The sequence below is a fragment of the Apium graveolens genome, chromosome 11 (assembly GCF_009905375.1).
Source record: "Apium graveolens cultivar Ventura chromosome 11, ASM990537v1, whole genome shotgun sequence".
Lineage (NCBI taxonomy): Eukaryota > Viridiplantae > Streptophyta > Magnoliopsida > Apiales > Apiaceae > Apium > Apium graveolens.
In genome coordinates this window covers 168,985,303-168,992,629 of record NC_133657.1, presented here as the reverse complement: position 1 = coordinate 168,992,629, position 7,327 = coordinate 168,985,303, and positions in this window count along the sequence as shown.

Below are 7,327 nucleotides of genomic sequence, written 5' to 3'. Positions count from 1 at the left end.
GAGCCATTACACAGGCTAAAGAACCTAGATCACACTCCCGGGCTAAACATATACTCAGTAGATTTCACCTTATTCGAGAGATTAATGAAAGGGGTGATATACTCATATGTAAAGTGCACACAAATGATAACATTGCAGACCCATTGACCAAAGGCTTGTCGCGGCAGAAGCACGATGGTCACACTAGTTCCATGGGTATTAGATATATGGGTGATTGGCTCTAGTGTAAGTGGGAGATTGTTAGTATAGGTTTCCTAGAGGCAATACATTATTCTTTTATAATCTTTATATCAGTTGATCATTCAATAAATGTATTTATTATGACCTTAATTACTGCGATATTTTGTTAGCATAATAAATGTCCTTAGAATCATGATACAAATTGTATAGTTTAAGTACATGACTTGAACTTGAGATTATATAATATATCATATTCTTAAAGGTCCCTAGTCGAGTATTATTATATAGGACAATAATAATACATAGATAGACTAGTATGTTGTTTGACAAGATAACCACATCTCATTGGTTATAAGTATGGGGATACTAAAGTCAATACATAGGTAAATGTGAGAGTACATGGTACAGGACAGACCCATAGTGAGATTCTTTATGTTTAATAAAGTCATAAGAAAGACTCACAGTGATAATGGTGTAACGATCCTTTGACTTGAAATCATTATATTTCTATACGAGGATTAATATACTTTGACTACATTAAAAGTTACTTTTGATCGGGTGATGATAAAAGTGGACATCGGGTATATCATGAGTCGTATGAGAAATATGAATGATAGATAAAGGATTTAACCCTCCTATAATTAGGAGAGATATTATTGGCCTCTTGATTGAGTGAGATTATATAAGCATTGTCATGCTCAAATAATGATTTGTCTCGATAATCTACTCATGGATCAAGTAAACCTGGATTAAATGTTGAAGAGGATGACTAAATACATGTCTCGAGTTTAATCTATAATATGTATGGTTAAAGGGATTATATTACACGAAAAACATTAATCACGAAAGGTTTTATCTAATCACGATTTAATTATTGTTTAATTGGGTAACAATGATGTATTACTAGATATCGCTCATTGTTTATAATTTTATTAGAGAATAAAATTATTGACAATTAAATAATAGCCTATAGGGTCGCACAAATAGAGCACTTAATGGAATAGTTAATTTAAATTATGGATTTAAATTAATTGATGATTATTTGAATTTTATTATAATTAAGTAAGACTTAATTGAGATAATATAAATTTGAATTAAAAGGAATGTTTTTGCCCATAATAATTAAGTATGACTTAGTTATTAATTAAATAATAGAAATTTGTTTTTATTATTTAATCTAATACCTACTAGGGTTGGGTTTTGCTGTTATGGGCCTTTTTAATCAGCCATTATAAATACATAATGATAGGTTAAAGAGGGTGTACGTTTTTTAGAAAACCCTAGCAACAAAGAGAGGCAGAGGCAATTCAGATCGTCAAGAAGGAGGCTAGTACATACATTCCGTAGTCAAGTTCGTGAGACGTTCTTGAAGGTGCTCGTGTGGATACCATAGAGGTGTTTCTCCGAGAGGTAGACACAAAGCGTGATAGCTAGGATCTCCGTTGAGTTCGTGAAAGTTAAGCTCTTGAAAGGTATGATTCGTTATCTCCATAATCTGCCCATAATTATACATGGATCCTGTTTTTGGGTTTCGAAATTTTTGTTTTATTTACGTTTATCCGCAGCGTTTGCTTTAATTACTTCATGTTTTCTCTCAAGCTATTTCCTTAAAATATCTTCTTTCTTCAAGGACTCAGTTAATTCATCTTTAGCAATTTTACTTTCAATTCTCAATTTTTCAAATTCAATAAATTGAGACTCTAGCACATTATTCCTCTCACTTAAAAACAAATTGTTCTATTTTATTTTAGCATTTTCCTTAGTGCGAGACTTAAGTGTAACACGCATGTGATATAATTCTGTAGACATGTCATTTATTGCATCATTACACTCAGCTTTGGATAAATGTGCTAGATTAGTGGTGATTACCTGATTACTTGAAGAACTGGTCTCTGTTTTATCTGATTTGGCCATTAGGGCTAAATTGACATAACTTGTTTCTTCATCTTCATCCAATCTATCTGCAGCCCAATCATTCTCCTGTGTGATGAAATCCCTTTCCTTTTGTTTGAGAAACTCAAAGTATTTCTGTTTATAATTAACAGGCTCAAACTTCTTTTTGTTGGAATCAGACTTTCTACACTCACTAGCAAAATGACCTGCCAAGCCACAATTGAAACACTTAAATTTTGACTTATCAACCATGTTTCTATTTGGCTTGGCTGCTCCAAAATTCTTCTTGAATTTGAGCTTGGTAAATCTCCTGGATAAAAATGCTAGATGCTCATCAATATCATCCATGTCACCTTGGCTCACTGATCTTCATTCTCAGCTACCAGCCCTTTACCCTTGCTTTCACACACCTTTAATGTAGACTCAACATCTTCCACCTTTATCTCTTTCTCCTTCTCTAACTCAACAACCAATATTATGGATCCTCCTTTCTTCCTTCCTTTCTCCATCCTTTCATCTTACTCTATTTCAAGCTCATAGGTTTTCAGGTTGCCATACAGTCTCTCCAAGGTGAATTCCTTGTAATCCTGAGAATTTCTCAATAAGACTGTCATTGGCTTCCACTCCTTTAAGAGAGGTATAAAAAACTTGAGGTTAGAGTCTTTTGTTTGATAGACTCTTTCATGCAGCTTCAGAGCATTTAGTAGCTTTTGAAATCTATTAAATATATCAGTAAGTGACTCACTTTCTTCACAGTGGAAATGCTCATATTGCTGAATCAGGAGCTGCATCTTGTTCTCCCTTACTTGCTTAGTACCATCACAGATAATCTGTATTGTGTCCCAAACCTCTTTGGTTGTTTTACAGTTAATGATGTTATCAAACATATCACCATCAACACCATTAAACAATATGTTCATGGCCTTCTTATCCTTCCTGACTTGCTCAATATTAGGATTTGATCATTCATGCCTAGGTTTTAGAACATATGGTTCATTGCCAGTTGCAGCTCTCATAGGTACATGTGGACCTCTCTTTATGCAGTCCACATAGGCCTCATCTTGGGAAAGAAGATGTAGGTGCATCTTCACCTTCCAATGGTATTATTATCTTTGTCCAGAAATGGGATCTTTACTCCAACATCCTTTTTGTTCATTTTGTTGTTTTTTGTGATCTTTACACTCTTTGTACTTCAAGAGCTTGCTCTGATACCGATTGTTATTCCCTAACAATACAACAAAAATTACAGAATGGGGGGGGGGTGAATGTAATTATGGCTTCTTTTTGAGATTCTAAAAATGTTCTAAATTATAATATATATATATATATATATATATATATATATATAACAGTGTTTGATTGACAATAAGGCGGAATAAAAGAGCAATAGAAATCAAAACATTAAGTAATAAAATACAAGCTTTAAAACTTTCTAGTGGATTTGAAAGTATCCACCAAATATATATATATATATATATATATATCAGATTGAGAACTCTGTAATGCTTTGAATAGCACACAACTGCTTTACAAGTTAAACAAAAAAAAAACTACAGAGAAATTCTTACAGAATACAGCTTGATATGTTTCTCTGAAAATAAGCTTGCTTAGTTTATTGCTTTACTTGTTACACTTGGTTTATATATCACCAAGTTACATTACAGTAAGACAAGATAATAAAGCATAACATATCTAGTCTAACTCCATACTGCTTCACTACGCTATTCTAGTATCTTTGAAAATCTTCACATTTGCATGGAAATGGTAATGCTTCTTTGTTCTCAAAATCCTGCTTAACAGGATGCCACATTCCTTTTGCAAACACCCGACGCATGTGAATATGTTGTCACTATCAACAACTATTTTGAATTTGATCATCCGCCAGGACTATGTTGGTCATCCGTCGGGAGTCTTGTTGATTATCCATTGGAAGACTTGTAGATCATCCGTCGGGAGTCTATCTGTCACTTGACTCTGTTTCACTTATACAGAATTACAAGACATCTCATATTTATAATTAGCCAACCTATTCTACATATCTATTTAGTAGTCAACATGACTTGGAGAATCCTACAGAATCTACTAAACTAAAATATGTTGTTTGCAGGAATGTGCTACAGTACTTATTTGTTATATAAGCTACACTCTCGATGGATATCAAATTGTCATCCGTCGAGACTATAAAGTTTATCCGTCGGGATTATATTAGAACATCCGTCGAGAGCTACAAAATTCACTAAGTTAAATCTACTAAGGTGTTTTGTTTAACTTATCATCAAGTTCACAACATAGTCCTAACATATGATATGCTCTCCTATATTTGAGAAATGCCAGTGAGACTTGCATGCATCTCTCAACTCCAGAATCATTTACATTGACCACCACTCTCTTTTCATTCAGCATTATTCTGGTGACTAGTACCACTCTCAAGAAGTTCATATTGTTGTTGACAGCTTTCTTCTAAGTGTGATGGTTAAGATTCACTAAGACTCTCAGGCCTTGTAGAAAATGCCCAAACTCCTTGTTATAGCAAGGGCCTTTAGCTGTCATCTTGAGTCTCTCTTCCATTCCAATATTTTCATTTTGACTTGTGGGTTTTAGCTTGGACCCCATCTCCCCCTTAGGCTTGGTAGCAGACAATTTAAATTCCTGGGGGATCTATGTCCTAATTGTTGGGTTTCGAGGCATAAAATGCAACAGAAACAGATTTTGATGCAGATGACCCTCCTTCCTCTAAGGCCATGAGAGCATAATTTATATATTCTTCACCATCATCTTCATCATCTGTGTCATCCCAACGCTTTCCCTCAACAATATAAGCTTTTCCTTGTTGCTTCTTCAGAAGTGCTTCGTACTTAGCTTCAAGCTCCAAATATGCCTCATCTTTCTTCACCTTATTTGGCTTTCTGCATTATATGGAAAAGTGATCAAGTTCATCACAATTATAGCATCTAATATTAGATCTGTCCATATATCCTGATTTATAGCCACTTTTTCCAGTTGTATTTGTTTGAGGTTTTCCTTTCCAGTTGTTATTGTAGGATATTTGAACTTTACCCTTGAAGTACCTAGGCTTCTTGACTCTTATATTTGAAAATTTCCTTTCCAGGTAGGCCATAGACTGGTCAATTTCATCCAATTCATCAAGAGTGTAATACTCATCCTCTTCCAACTCCAGAATAACTTGCTTTTGAGGTTCCTTGTTCTTCTTCTCAACAGATTGCATAACTTGAGTCTGAGATTCAGTTTCATCTTCAGTTATTTTCTTGATTAGATATCAATGCACTTGGCACATCTACAACATGTACTTGACTCAGCTTTAATGATTTTCTCTGCATCATCTCCAACTCACAGGTTTTAAGAATTCCATATAAAACCTTCAAAGTTATTCTCTCTAGATTTCTCCTTCTCTTATTAAAGAGATCTTTTGTTCTAGGTGGTCAGGAAGAGTGAGCAAGGATTTTAGGTCGACCTCCTCAAATTCATAATACTTGTCATGCAACTGTAAGTCATTTATCAATTTGTTGAACCTTTCAAAAACCTCAGTTATGCCTTCTTTAGGTTTAGCCATGAAATCTTCATATTGTGACATCAAAATTCTTCTTTGATTTGACCTGACTTCCTCAGTACCTTCACACAGAATCTCTATCCTTTCCCATATCTACTTAGTTGACTCACATTTGATAATGTTATTGTACATGACAATATCAATATATTCAATAAGAATTAGTTGCAAGTTATTGTCAAGTGAAACTTTTTTCTTTTCTGGTTCATTATATGTAGATGGATCCTTAGGAGCAAAGTGATCAAGAATGACTATATCACCATAGTTGCTTCAGGTACCCTCATCATAGGAATGAAGGGTCCATGCTTGAGAATTTCAAGATATCGTGGATTAGCCATCCTGATGAACAACCTCATTTTCTTCTTCCATAGAATGTAGTTCACTTTGTCAAAGACATGAATCTCGATACTGTTAAGTTTATGTGTGCTCATACTTCCAAGATCTAATATGTTCACTTTCATATTTTGCTCTAATACCACTTGTTAGGTATGATGTGCAACACATAGTGTGGGGGAGGGTAAATGTGTTTTCTTGCTTTTCTTGATTTTACTATCTTGAAAATCAGACCGTGTTGTGGCATTGGAACTTAAACAGCTAAATATAAATTTGTAGTGATAAATAACTTAATTTAAAAGACACAATCAATTATCAAAACTCACTTGATTTATATTTAAACCAAATTTGTTGTGCCACAAATTTGTGTTCTTATAAGAACTCAACTACTTTTCTTGAGAGAATACAAGATTTATAGATCTGTTTTTGTTACCTCTAAATAAAGGACCCGTGACATGTTTTATTGATCAACATGCACAACTTACAAAAGATTACACTTAAATGGAGTAGCACATTTTCTAAAGTCTATTTGACTATTTCCATTTTGAGTGCAACATATCTACATGTAATCTTCCAGCTCTGTGACCCTCCTTTGTCCAGTTCATCTTGACCCTTGATCTTGCACTCTTCAAGCTACATTTGTAGACTTTCCATTTCAATGATAGAATTGTTTGTTGACTGATAATCTTAAATCTTCAATTTGAGTTGAATTCTGTAATGTGGAGCTTGTATCGAGATCTTCAATACTGTATAAAGATGTCCTTATCGAGATGTACAAAAGCTTATCGATATGTCAACTTCTCTACATGTATAAGTGACTTTTCGAAATCTTCACTTCTCTACATGTATTTAAATTGTCGATATCTCTACTTCTCTACATTAGGAAATGACTTATCGATATCTCCACTTCTCTACAAGTGTAAATGACTTGTCGATATCTCCACTTCTCTACATGTGTAAAATGACTTGTTGATATCTCCAATTCTCTACATGTGTGAAATGACTTGTCTACATCTCTATTTCTCTATAAGCAAATTTACTACTCTACAAGTATAATGACTAGTCTACAGGCATAATTGACTTATCGATATGACTCCATAGCACTTCTCAATTTGTGACTTGTCGATATGTGATTTAAAACATTTTTCCATAGACAACTTTATTCAAACCCAAGCCTTTTCATTTCTCTCTGAGACACGATCAAACTTGATCTTTTTCCGGAGTTTATTTCTTAGTTTGATGGTTGTTCATAGAAAAATCAACCGGTCTAATCTCCTTAAAACTTTTACAGACTTAAGAAATAAAATTACAAAATACAAAGATTATCACACAACTAAATCTTAGGGTTGTCAAATG